The following is a 14,885-nucleotide window of genomic DNA, read 5'->3' on the forward strand; positions in this document are numbered from 1 at the left end:
GAGGCGAGGGAAACAGCCTGGCATTTCAAATAAAAGCGTTGGGTCAACAGCATACAGAAGCGACCACCGGGTGATGCCATGAGCCAGTGATGGCCACTAACTACTTCTACAGTAGTTTAACTATAACTACTAACTACTTCGTGATGGAGTACTTTAACTAGTAGTTCAACTACTTTTCAGGGGAGTAGTTAAAACTCCTTCTTTAACTATTGCAATGTAGTTTAACTACACCTATAACTACTTAACGTTGTCCATCTACACCAATCCCTTGTAGTGTTCTTGGACACCTAAATATGAATCCCAAGCAATGATAAACTTTGGCTCAAGCCACTGCTACGATCGTCAAATACAAAGCTTGCGGCGGGATTCTTTCTGTGCCTACGCGATAAACTAAGTTGCATAATTATTTCAGAGCAAATGAGGCTTCATTGGACATTGGACAAGCATTAAAAGTGAAGATTTAGTACACATGCACAATTGCTCTGCACCTCCGTTCTCGTCAAACAAGTAGCTCAAGGTAAAAGTCGGAAGCACAAACGTGCCGTATTCGAGCCTTCAGTAACCTAACTACTGTAGTTAACTACTTAAAATAGTAGTTTAACTAGTAGTTGCAACTACATTTCTGCAAGTAGTTGTTAACTACTTTTTAACTACAATCTGGTAGTTTAACTACTAGTTTAACTACATGTAGTTAACTACTGACCATCACTCATGACACCATTGCTGATGGGCCCACGGCGACGTCAACGCGGACAAGAGGGAGCGCCTATCCCCATTCGAAAGTATGATGGGGACTGCTGAGCGGCGATGGTGAGCCGCAGCAGCTGCCCGATCCGCTACTTTATTGCTTCTTATTCCAATGTGGCTAGGGACCCATTGGAGGGTGAGCCGGTGGCCCCTGTCTTCTAAAACCATGAGCGTCGTCAGGATGTCCACTACCACCGGAGCCAAGGAGCCACGGATGCCCATGTTGTCTATGCACTGCAACGTTGCCCGCGAATCTGCGTAAACCACCCAGAGGCGGGAGTGGTGATCCAAAATAGACTTTAGGAATAGCAGGATGGCATACAACTCCGCAGAGGTGGCCGAGGTGCGGTGCGATCGGCGGAACCCACGTGAAATTGACTCCTCTGGAATTACAAATGCCGCAGATGAGACGCCAGTAGTGGAGGAACCGTCCGTATATGCGGCCATATGGAAGGTGTTTATAATCATTGCAGAACTCAGTTGTCTCGCGACGTAAACCCCCAATTATTATAATCATTGCAACAGGGACTCCCTTTCCCTTTCAGATAATGGAATACTTTCCGAGCTAACACACGTGTTGCCGGAAAGTATTCTCGGAAGTATGCTCGGACAGTATGCCGGAAAGTATTCTCGAAAGTATGCTAGGAAAAAAATCTATTATCTGAAAAGGAAAGGGAGTTCCTGTTGCGATGATTATAAGCACCTTCCGAGTAGCATTTCAGTAAAGTTGTTGAAAGTGTGCGCTCGATGTTGTGCGTGTCTTGTGTTGGCCCTGTTTTTAGGGCTTTTACGCTATGAAGCCTGTCACCAACAAGCCCAAAAGGATGTTTTAGTATCAAACACGTTCACGCCATCTTGCGTTTCTTCCCACCGCCTTCATTTTGGGCTTCCTTGAGAAAACTTAAGCTGAGAGGGGCAGGGGGATATGTTTATTAAGAAAAGAAGAAAGGAAAGGTCAGCCAGACGGAGGTCGGCTTGCTATTCTAAAAAAAAGGAAGAAAAGTACAGAAAAAGAAGAATAGGAAAAGAAGAGAAGGAAAAGAAAAAGAACCTGAAGAATAGGAAGCTGAGGCTCTCTGCAGGAGCTCTCACGTTGAGCAGCGCAGACTATTCCGTTCTACGGCGAATAGTGAAGAGACTCTAAAGCGTATAAATTTATCCTCGCGAATAAAAGCTGCCGTTACCTTAATAGCAACACAAAATCACGAACGACACAACAGATAAATCCCGTTGCGTTTGCGTTAGTGTTGTGGTAACGGCATCTTTCCTTCCACGAGAATAAATTTTTGCACTTAGGTTCAGAGACGGGCGCTTTTTGTGAGCTCGTAGCTGATCGTGTTCTATGTTATCCCATCGCCCTGCTTCGGAGACTATACGCACCAAAACGCATGCACATTAAGGACGAATAGAAAACAGACATTACTTCTTCCTCTCCCGGTTCAAGGACGAGATGTTCATAACGCTCTTGGTGTACTGTGTAGCATATTTCCCCTTTTTTCTCACAGCGCTGCGCATTAAGGTGGATAAAAGTACCGTGGATGCAGCTAACATCGTCAGCATTGAAGCATTGTATGTTTGTACTTCGAGAAATGATGTCCCTGAAGAAGTTCACGATGGTGCCCCTGTTTTCATGCATACATGCGGGGCACGGGTAATGGCCCGTGGAAATCTTGAAGCCGCCCAAAGGAAGTTCGACGATTTCTTGTAGCTCCTATCTTCTTGGCGTTCAAAACGTAACTGCCTTTCTCGAAGCCCACAATCAATGTACTCCGAACTTCGTCTTGCCGCCGACTTTTCGGGAAAGCAGCGTTGCACGGGAGCGACGTTGAAGCACGAGCAACGTTGAAACCGATAAAACAGGGGCGGCAGAGATGAACGTGTTGAAGCTGGAGTTCAAGGATCCGGCATGGGACTGTGCTGGGGAGGGAGAGTACTTGAAAGTTATTCCAGATAGTGACATGAATCGCAAAGACCGAACGAACAGATTAAGACGAACACAACGTTTAAGCTTCAATACTCTATTCCACATGTTCACACGAAAACGGATGAAAAATAATGACGCAAACACATTCTTTGGAGTTATAAAAAGAAAATGTATTACATTAACCTGATATGTACGTTCTAAGCAGTGAATAACAGTGGTATATACAGTGAAACCGGTTAATAACATACAATAAATAACAGTGGTATAAAGAGAGAAACCAGTTAATAACACACAATGGGAGGAGAGCTGCGGCGATGTCTGCAACCTCGTCGTCGGAGGGTGCGTGGTGTAAAATACCAGTTCGGCTGGGACGTCTGTCCGCTAGCTTTTTCATGTCGGGACATCACGTTCAACAAAGTAGTTTATTATCAATCACTTTACAGAGTGTGCAAACTTATAGCTTTGGCTACTTGGTTCGCAGTGCCAAGTCCAGAGTGCAATAAAGACGTATACAGCCAGTGACGCTAACAGGACTGATATTCAGTGAATGCAATTGTGCTCTAGCTGCGACATCAAATTTTGTTTAATGCTATTGAGCGGAGCTACAGATCAGGAGGATTGTATTTTTTTTAAGGACCACTCTTGCTTCAACGTGCATAAGTTATTAGATTAGAATTTCAATGAATTAATGCTCCAGTATATTTTATTTGGAGAGAGAGAGAGAGAGAGTATGTGCATTTTGGGCTATTACTGTAGCCACCGGCGGATTGCGGGAAAACACACACGGACCCACCGGCGGATCTAGAGGGGAGGGGCGGAGGGGGAGGTCAGGACGTCCTAACCCCCTCGTCAATTTCTGTCTGCACATAGTGTTTAATAACGTAGATGGTGCATCTACCATGCTGGTCAAGATTGGATCCCCATCTCAGAAAAATCCTGGATCCGCCTCTGCACCGACCTATTCTTGTCCCAGAGAATAACCCGTTCATTTCCAATTTCATTCGTTCTTGAAGGAATATCTAAGGTATATCTAAACAGGTACGCAACCCCCATTGGCCCCTGTGTCTTCAGAATGACGCCATGATAGAGACGGTCAGCGCCATCCATCCGTTGCGCGGACTACTACGATTGTAAATAAATGACGTCTGGGATGACGTCAGCAGTATGAATAATAAGTAGTGCATAATTAGCCTTGGCACGTTTACATTCGCGCACTTCGTTTGTGTTGTATCCTTTTTAGGGCGTACACGTAGTGATTAGACATTTGGACTTATTCAATGAGTGGCCATTATAAGTACATTGCAACAAGACCTGACATCGTTGGTGCACAGCTGATTCCTGCTAACACTCACACTATCATGGCCGCTCGTCCCATGACGATTTTTTTTTTCGCGTGGCCAGCAACACGGGATGCATTGTATTCATCTGTTCACACGTGTTAATCTTGGTCTACAGGTCCGAGATGTGAACGTCGCTTCCTGTTTAACCCAAAAAGCGTACGAACCGTATTACAATGCACGGGCACACGGTACGGATACAGAGATGCACGGATAAACACGCCCACTGTGACACATGCGCAAAGGAGCTCGGTGTACCAGCTTATCAGTTTTGGCGGAAGGCCAAGCGTTGACAGTCCCGAGTGTTCTCGTACCCATCTGGTGACAGGAAAGTCACACAATGTGAATGTCTGTTCCACGGTCGGCTCGCATCGAGGAACATCAGCAACGTGTCTAGTGCAGGTAATTGATTTCGCATTGACCTATACAGCACAGACCCATGTCGAAGACGGTGACTGTGTGAACGAGCTAAGGTCGCTAAAAGCATGAGGCACATACTGGGAGCACGCGTGGAACGTGCTCAGGAGTTTCTTGAACCTGCCACATTCTAGCAGTTCGTGTTTTGTTAGGAGTCGAGTCCTGCACGTAATACGAAACGTTCAGCTGGAGTCCATAAAGAAGAGACGCAATCTGTCACGGTGTGATGGAGGCTCTGGGAACCGTAGCTGTAGATCGACATCGTACAGGTCCCAACACCACCTGTATTTCCTCCTCGGCGCGTCACCCTACCGGCGAGCGGAAACGGTCTCGTTTAGTCGTTCAGAGAGGTGAGCGAGTGCGCTGCTAGCGACACACCGCGGTAGTTTCGATATCGCTTGAATTTGCTCGGAACGTAGTTTGAATAGACGAGTTCAGAAAATCCCAGTGCTCTTTGCGCACGCAGTGCATCCTGGGCGCTTGCTGAGCGGGGGAACGAAGAATAATCCCTCACATTTCGCTTTCGCTGACCTTGACACGTTGTGGACAATGGACCGGTAGGGGAGAAATCGGAACAGCTTGGAGGCCACCCGTTTCTTTGGTATTAGTAGACTCCCACAGTTCAAAGCGGCGCTAAGCATTCTGGGATTTTCTGAACTCGTCTATTTTAGTGTCGCTGCCGACGCACTCTTCCACTCCTCTGAACGAGTGAACAAGCCCGTTTCCGCTTGCCGTTAGGGTATCACACAGAGGGGAAAATACACCGCTCACGTGTTCCGAAAACGTTTGTCGGGTCCTATACGAGAGCTTTGTACCGCTAGTCGAGCAGTAAGCGTTATACATTTACTGACTGCGTATACTAATCATCCTTTTTATGGGAGATCGGCGTCTGTGTTGGCAGTGTACCGTAATGTGCATGAAGACACGGTACCCGAAACTAGAGGCCCATACGAGACATAGATAAACGCACCTGTTCGTTCGTAAATACACACTTATAAATTTCCTGCAGTTATACTTTCAGTGCCTTCCCTTCCCTTGCTTTCGGTAGAAAAGGAAAGGAGGTATAGAGGCCGCTGTCATATATATAAAAAACGCTAACCGCAAAGTTTTGCGGCAAAAGTAACAGCTCGTTTATAACTGTTTCTCCAGATACTTCATTCCCCTTCCCGCGTATACGCACTAGTGAGATATTACAACCCTGCTGCTCTTCGCTTTACACGCAATAAAATGCTAATGTGAGCCGAACGAACGTTATCTGTGGCGACCAGAAAGGATGCCTTCCGACGAGAAATGCATTCGCTTTGTGTTTGTTATGGAAGTCCAAAGTGTTGCAAAGCGATCTCAAGTGATTTTGGGAAAATGCTCGGAAGACGTTACTTCGGCAATCGGCATCGGGTGCATTAGCGAATATTTCCAACACACTATTTGCATTAATTGCTTCACGACAAATGTTGGGAGTTTATGGTAGTTTCTTCCTTATTCCGTACATGAGTGCGCTTTGTAAATTTATGATCTATGAATGATGATAAACATAAGCCATGGTACGCAAAAAATGAAAGTGGCACGTGTTGAACAGAGGTAATTATGCTCTTCACTGTCCATGTCGTAAACAGGGTATGCTTTTTAGCCTTTACGGAAGTTTTATAAACGGCCAGGCGAACATCCTCTGTAAGAGCGTATGTAGGGTAAGGTGGGGCAAGATGAGACAGAAATCTGCAATTGAACATGTAATTTTTATTTTTCGTGTTCTTTAGACAAATAACCATAGGCACATTCTCAGGGGTCTAGAGCTTCTGACCTGTAAATGCAGGACGGACGTAGCCGGTCTAAAATAAACAAAGAACAAGAAATTCAAAAACGCAGATTGTCTCATCTTGACCCAACCGTCGGGGCAAGACGAGACATCGCGTGGGGCAAGATGAGACATGCCGAGGTAATGAACTACTACTACAAATTACTTTTTGTAATCCAAGCAGACAAAGTAAAGTCCGTGGGCCCCTACACGACCCCGTTGAACCCACAGCCCACATAGTGTGCAATAAAACCACACAGAACCACAGGGGGGGGGGGGTCGAGGTAGCTTCCCGTTGTTGGCCGCACTCAAGTGGGCATCATCACGACTATCGCCAAAAAAAGGAAAGTGGGAGAGGGGAGTTGAGGACTTCAAAGTGATGCATAGGCAGGATAACCGATACCGATGGGACGGAGGCACATTGTAGGTGAGAGGTGCACTAGAGTGGTCTTTCCGCTAGGCCCGTTTCTTGAAGAAAGCGCACGAGGCCGCGAGTTTTTGAAAGTCGTTCCGCACAAGAACCTTCGGGGAAGAGGGCGTTCCATCAGTATACATGGCCTGGCGTTGGGAAGATGAGTTTGCCGCATAGTATGGTAGGCACGGCATTCTGTCAGGATATGCGCGAGAGTCTCCGGATGATTACAGTGTCCGCAACTGGAGTCCTCCCTGGAGCCGATCTTGAACAGTTGCGAGTTCGTGAACGCAGATCCCGTGCGTAATCGATGGAGCATTCTCTGCATACCACGGGGAAGATCTTTCGTGGGAAGAGAGGGTCGGTGATTCTGCATGATGTCCTGTATGCCAGGATGACGCACCTCAACTAGCTGTTTGACGACCATGTGCCTGTCAGTGTCGGCCGGGACTGGTAAGGATGGGCTGCAGCTGTGGTGTGCTGAGGAAGCTAGCTGGTCCGCTCCTTCGTTGCCTCTGATGCCGACATGAGACGGGATCCATTGGAGCGTAAGCTCACCTCCGGTTAGCCTATGCTGGGCACACGACCTCCTTATACATCGGGCTAGGATGCTACCACACATGGGGTTCATCACGTTGTTGAGGGCACTTTTGGAGTCCGTAAGCAAAACGGCCTTAGCTATACCGGTGACTTGAACCGCAGCAGCTGCGTGTAACAATGCCAGGAGTTCGGCCGTCGTAGATGAGATTGGGTAACGAACTGATTTCCCTTGCCAGGTCATGCTCATTGACGGGATGTAGTACGCGCTGGTAGCGCTCTCGGAACGGTGGTCAATGGAGCCATCCGTGAACACCAGAGTATGTGTGTGATAGGCGTCGCGTATCAGTTTCTCAGCCACCATCCTGGCCACCAGGGGGCTGGACTCGCTCTTCTTCCGTAGAACCGGGGTGTGAAGCGGTGTTGCGGGTACGAACTCCCGCCACGGCGACGTAGGTGGACTAGCTGGGAGCCGAGGAACAGCCTCCTGTTGGCTACAGAGCTGGTGGCGCTAGCCAGGCGTCCTAGGGATGTGTGTGTCCTTTGTTCGAGGTCGTTGAAGAGCGAATGCTTGTTGATAGATGTTGATGCATTATCCAGCAACTGGAGCCCTTTGAGCTCAGAGTGGACACTAACAGGCTTTTCCTTAGCTTCCAGGTACGTTTGGGTGACGCTGGAAAAGGTTGGGAGACCAATCCCAGTTCTTATTCCGGCGCGATGAAGGCGCTCAAGGGCCTGCCATTATGTAGGCGCGAGGTCTACGTATGGCGCCACATAGAGAATGCGTGACAAGATCAAGGCTTTGTGAAGGGTGAGCAATGACCGCGCATTGCAGCCCCATAATTTGCCGCTGATTCTGCGAAGCAGGTTGAGCGTTTTCTTTCCCTTGCAGATAGTCTCTTCACTTGCTTAGACCAGCGTGGTGTGCTATCGATGGTGACACCAAGATATTTACATGACGCGCATCTTGGGATGGGAGTGTTGTTAATGCTGAGGCTTGGGAAGTCTGCCCACGTATTTTCCACGGGGAATGCAGACCATGCATTTTGACTTCTCTGGCGACGCTTCCAGCCCTCTCGCAAGCAGGGCTGCATTGAGCCCGTTCAAGGCAATATCAGCTGTGTCACGAACTTTCTCCTTGTCCGTCCCCACGATGTAGAGGCAGATGTCGTCCGCGTAGGTGGTGAGATGAAGGGCGTACGGTGTAGGGCGGATTCATCGGTGAACCCCGGCCATGATTAGGTTGAATAGTATAGGTGATAGAACACTGCCTTGTGGGACTCCTCGCTCAAAGTTCTTCACAGAGCTAATACACCCGCGGACGGAAACGTCAAACGTTCTATGAAAGATAAAAGTCACTGAAAAGGTTAGCCAGCTGTAGGACTTGAACCCACATCTTCTGGATTGCCGGTCCAGGGCTCTACCAATTGAGCTAAGCTAACACGCCTATTCAGCGACTTCCAGGGTGCGGCATATGAAGGGACAAACCAGCCACTCTCTCTCACTCATCCTCCTTTCAGTCTTACATTTTTGCTCACTCATACACACATTCATACGACGGGATCGACGCAGGCGGCAACTGTTGAACACGAAAGAACTGATGTTCTGAGGCTGGGACAACGTAGAAGGGACAAACACATACAAAGCCTCAATTTCCCTAAGAAATTAACGATGAAAGATGAAAGTCACTGAAAAGGGCCAGCTGTAGGACTCGAACCCACATCTTCTGGATTGCCGGTCCAGGGCTCTACCAAGTCTTTGTATGTGTTTGTCCCTTCTATGTTGTTCCAGCCTCAGAACATCAGTTCTTTCGTGTCAAACGTTCTGTTGGATAGAAAGTCACATAGGTATCCCAGCAGGCAGCCAGTGACTCGAGCTGCTTCGAGCGCAGCGAAACATGCCGAGTGCGTTACCGAGTCGTATGCCTTCTTCACATCAATGCAGAAAGCGAGAGCAACTCATTGGACTCATTGCACTTTTGCTCCCCCGTCCTTTGCAACCAAGGCACCGCCAGTCTGATGTGTCGCTGGTCGCTCGCTCTTGCGCGCATTTCTGCTTTGCTGTAAATATCCTAGGAAACACGAAAATTTGCCGGAGAATCCTAGGCAATGTGCACAAAATAAATCTATGAGGAACAAGCATAAAAGCCACCTAATAGTTGATTTTATCAGTTTCTAAAGTACATTAAATTTAAATTACCTTAAATTGCCGCGTCTTGCCCCGTGCATATCATCGGATGGATTAATTTTTCTGTTCAACACCGGATAACCAAAAGTGCCCATATTTTGCATATATCTAGATGAATGAATACAGAAATAGGATGTGAACTTACATTAACAGAATAAGTCTGCAAAACGCTGCTGCACAGATGAGGAAAAAAGAAAAAGAAAAGGACTACAGAAAATCGCGCCTTTTTGGCGGGTCTTTACATTCCAGGCAGTAGTAGCCGATTTTTTTTTTTCTTTTCAACGCATACACCAATCCGGACAATTCTCGCGTGCAATAAAGCGGAAATGCAGAGTCACCTATGAGTAAAGTGTCAAGTGCATGGAGCAACGCGTCACAACGAGGAATTTCGGGCAAAAGCGAGACAACAGAACGGGAGACAATCCTCGTTAAATACCAGTCTATCTTTCAAAAATCAAGAAAAAGGGCGCGTGCCATCGCTGAATTTCGGTATGCAGATGAGCCGAAATCGAAAAAGCTCACCTGAGGAGCGCATCGCCCTGGTCATCGGAAGCTTATCTGGGCCGGAAAGCGGTTTATCTGCCCAGCTGCCCAGCGTCACCTACTCCAATCATCTCCATCACTCCAAATCACATGGCCCTCAGAGGTGAAATGAGCGTTGTACTCCCTGCGTCCCCGGTCGCCGGGTTTTGCCTCATTTGCGTATCAAAATTCGGGTGTACGGACATTTTAACGCACATGCGTGTTTCAGAATGTTTTAAATGTGAAATTGCTTGCAACTAGGATAGTCTCTCAATGTGCTATCTCGCTTTTGCCCTTAATCCCTTAATTAATGAATTTTAAGTAATTAGTCATCTTGTAGTTGGACACTTTCTTCGAGAGGATGTCCGCGTGGCCGAACAACGCAATCGCAAAAACGACATCTATGCTGCTCTCAGAGCTTTTTTCATAAAAATCCTGCTAAAAAAAAAACACCTTGTATAATACGCAATGAATATTCTGCTAAGGTGATTTCTCGAAACCAGCCAATATTTCCAAGCTTCAATAATGTCGCATGTCTGTCCACAGACGCTATACGAGAACATATGGGGGAGGGGGGGGGGGGGACAAAAGAACCGTAGTGCAGCCTACCATAGGGTGAGTCTAAGTAGGGCTCATGACGACACTTACTGATAGTGGGATATAACACACGACGTCGTCTTTAGTTGGTACCTAGATGTCGTCTGCCATGTATCCTGCGTCAGGACTTATACCATTCTTCGCGCGAAATTATCGGCGAACAGTGCGGTTATCTATGAAGCAATTGTCATTACTGAGTCAGACTCACTACAATGGTACTTTGATAGGGGGGGGGGGGGGTGGAGAGACGTTCAATAATAAAAAAAGAAGAAGAAAAGAAGTCAGGTCTGCCTGCTCAGTCAAGGCGGCAAGTTTCACTCACAGAAAAACTTAGAATTCAATTCGAATTTGCGTGGTAGACTCTAGTGCGACTAGGGCGCCATCCATATGTGGCAACGTCCTAACTAATGGGCATTGAAACATTGGAAAATTCTGGAGCTTACAATGCTTGTCACCTTCCTTCCGGAGGCTGAACACTATCCCAGTTCTGGAGACCAAGGACAGCGCGAAAATTCTACACATGACCAGCTACCGTTTAGCGACCGTTTGACGCTGCTCTCTCTCTCTCTCTCTTCTTCTTTATAGCATCTCAAGCAAGCCAGTTCGCAGACGCGGAAACGAAATGTGACTGCGGAGTGCACGCACGAATTATATCAACGGGAGTGGGCAACAGCTTGCGTGTGCTAGAACGTCATGCCTACCGTACTCGGCGGGGTTCCTTTCTTTCTTTTTTTTTTTTTTTTGCTAAGTCGTGACGACGCTCACTTCTGTGTGGCCAACAACGGCGAGCCGATCCTGCCATTATCCCCCCTCCCGCCCTCTCAGGCGTACTGTAGAAAAGCGTGGATCAGATTCTTTTTTTCTTTTTTACCTTCTGGTGCGCTTGTATTACTGTTTGCTCACATTGGCCGTCACGTATTCCGAAATATTTAAAACAACATCTCCGGGCTGCAACGCGCAGAAGGTCACTGAAGCGGTCTTTGTGGCCGGAAGGAACGCTGGCGCACGTACAGAACTCTCGCACTTTCGGAGTTGAACGTGCAAGCATCGTGCGTAAGCCATACCGCCAAACGGCGACATAGATTTTTTTTTTTTTTTCATTACTAACTTTGCTATTGTACGTGATAATCATTGTCATCCGGGCACGTTCGGCTGCCTTCATGAGGATGCCCTGATTTCTCCCTCTGATATTGTCTTACATTCGCTAGTGACGGTTGAACGAGCGCCTTTTTTATTTTATTTTTTCATATTGTACAACAACAGTTCCGTGTGGTCATAAGCCCGGGCACTCTTAAAACAAAGAAACAGCAACAACAATTACCTTATTTTATGGTGACGATTGGGGAGTTGCATCGCCATGGGCGATACCCCATTGCTTCATGGCATAAAGCGTTCCTAGCCAACCATAATCCAGAATGACATCGTTCTTTTACGTGACTTGATGCAAACTGTAGGTTTTTGTGACACTATATGCTGTTATGTTACGCGGCACATGACGTACAAGTTACGTTCTGCCGTACACCGCGATTTGAGCGCACGTTAAAGAACCATCAGGTTGGCTCGGTTAATCCACAGAGTCATCCATCCACACTGTAGCGTAGCTCATGATCGTATAGTTGTCTCGCGACGTAAAGTCACGTCACGTTGCAAGGTGGGTGGCGACGAACTTGTCGTGGTGAATTCTCACAAAAAGGCGTACGTTCCACGACATGCACAAATCAGGTGTGATAACGGTCATTCTGTGCTTGGCCTTCAGGCACTTTATGTGGGGAAGTTTTGTTTGAAGAGCGCAGGAACACTGTGACTTTGAGACTCATTTTCAAGGCACTGGATGCGCTGTTACGGCTTTCTTGGCTGACTTTTCCTGCCAAAATCAATAGGTCCCCCCCATCCACCGCCTTTTCCAAGCAACGTAACTACCGTTGCGTGCCGCGCAGAAATTCGTAGCGATTTCAAGCAACATTCTCAAGAATGCAGGATGCAACGTAAAGCGGGCTTCACCTGCTTCACTGTGGCATTAGGCCAAGCCCACCCCTTTTACTACCACGTAAGGTTCCGAAGTATTCCGATAACTTTTCCGCGCAAATGGTACTTTTCGTTGAACTCATCTTTTCTCCCGTCCCTTCCCTGCCATTGCGAAGTGGTTTCACGTCCGAGGCGGACGTAACTTATGCACCGCAACAGGCTGAAACTTCATTAACCGGCTTCCAAACTACTTCGCTAACGCTTTTGGGTGCAACCTTCGTTTGTATATCAGGAGGAGATCGATAGACGGGCTGTACAGGCGGTGCACTTTCATTACCGAGGATCCTTTGAACTGCTTGTTGAAGAAGTAGATGGTGACGCTTCATTATTTTCAAGTACGTCCTCTCGTTCTCTGGGCAACAGCGAGCGCTCTGCTTTGTTCAGTGCCAGTTAAGCATGTGTTAAGGGTAGATTGGGCGACCCGAAGTGAGGTAAGTGGGGACCCAGAAACGACGTAGCTGAAGAAAACGTCGAGTGTCTTCGTATACTGTAATGTTGTCGTTTAATGAGCCGCTGTGTATGTGGAGCGTTTCCGCCCATACACACAGACTGACAAAACATTGGAGAAGACTGCTTGCAACTGAACATGCTGTCATCGAAGCTTGTACTACATAACGAACAGACTTTGTGCGTTGTGTTGTCCATGTGTGGTGCGTTTTTATGCGAACAGCTTTCTGCCTGTTATTTACTGTTTCCAAATTTAACTATGCAAAATGATCGAAAGAAATGTTTCTCGAATATTTGGCCACTAATAGAATGAACAAATCAATGAATGAAGCAGTGCTGGCTTCCAAAAGGATAGCCCTACATCCAGCGTGGACAAGTAGCACATAAATAGGTTATAGGGTTAGTAGAGTTCTATCTGCAGCTTCGTAAAGTGCCTTATAGGCCGCCTGGCGAATGGTGGACCAAGGTCGAAGTTTAACAGCAAAGCAACATTAGCAACAGGTGTATATCCTTGGCTCCCTGGTTCAATAAAATACAGTTTCCCGGGGAAAAAAATTGATAAGGTTAGGAGTTTATAAGTTTATTACTATGTCTGTGTATGCGCAATACGTGAGCTGTTTCTGTCCGCGTAAGCTTAGTACGGACGCTCGCTGGAGCGAAACTGTGACGTTGTGGTACAATGGTCACGGGGTAAAGACGCCTTTAACCATATGCATTAATTGTACAAAATTTTGATGAAACTGGGTTCATACAATTAACTCGTTACTCCTTTCGACTGGGTAAGTTAGAATTAAATACACTCACAAATAGCCTGTTACGACTTTAAAAAGACTTTATTTGTTGAGTAACCAAACCAAACGTAGCCTAAACGTACGTAGTGCGAAAGCCAGCTTGATTCTTTCTTATTTAATCACTCGGCCACTTTTCGCCGAGAGAATTCCCAAAGTCAAGCATTTCAATCAATTTCAAAATCGAACGCGTATTTTAGCTACATATGCATGTCGATTCACCAACAGATGAAAAAAGAAAAATCTAACTTAGATTTTAGCCTTGAAAGGGTTGGTACTAAGGGTTCGTAAGGTTGTTCCACGAAAAGTAGCTCTACGTCTCTCTAGATACGTCATCTCTGAAAATAGTCCAGGTGCCGGGAACAGTCGTGTTTATTACGGTTGATACTCACCGGCATACACAACACTTAAAAACAGTTCAAAACAACGTGACTCCATCCGGATTCCATCACCAGAATGACACGTGGACGGCTGTACGTGTCTATTTAAGCGTTATGGGATCGTAACGGTCTGGTAATGGCGGATTTGTTGATAGCGCTACCTGCTTTTTTGATATGCCAAGACTCTATATAGTTGTTTACGGATGCCCCACCGCGGATGCCCCCATACGGCCCAAGCAGCACAACATCTTGGTCGAATATTGGGCCAACGTTGCCAATATTGGTCCAATATTGGGCCAATATGTTGTGCTTTTTTTTGGGGGGGGTGCCCCATTCATTTCTTGATGTGACTGTGAGTAGGGATATTTCGGACAGGTTATACACGGCCGTTTACAGCAAGCCTTGCGATTCAGGACCAGTTTTGCACTTCGGGTCGGCACGCCCAGCGGAACATAAGAGGGCAGTCATTAGAACACTAACTACCCGTTTGCAAAATATCCCCTCCAGTCCTATAGCTCGAGAGCGAAAGGAAATGGACTCTGTTGAGAATTGCTAGAGCTAGGACCTACCCCCAACCCTTTATTGAGGACACCCGTCGTAAGATGACCGCGAATCGAAGGGTCCCAGAAAAGGCAACGGAGAAGCCTGTATATATCGCTATACCATACATAAAAGGCGTTTCCGAGCCCATACGACAGACATTGCCACAGTTGGGTCTAAAAACAGCCTTTAAACCAAAGATTACTACAAGGCAAAAGTGATACGTCATCCTA

Source organism: Ornithodoros turicata, chromosome 7 (genome assembly GCF_037126465.1).
Source record: "Ornithodoros turicata isolate Travis chromosome 7, ASM3712646v1, whole genome shotgun sequence".
Classification (NCBI taxonomy): Eukaryota; Metazoa; Arthropoda; class Arachnida; order Ixodida; family Argasidae; genus Ornithodoros; species Ornithodoros turicata.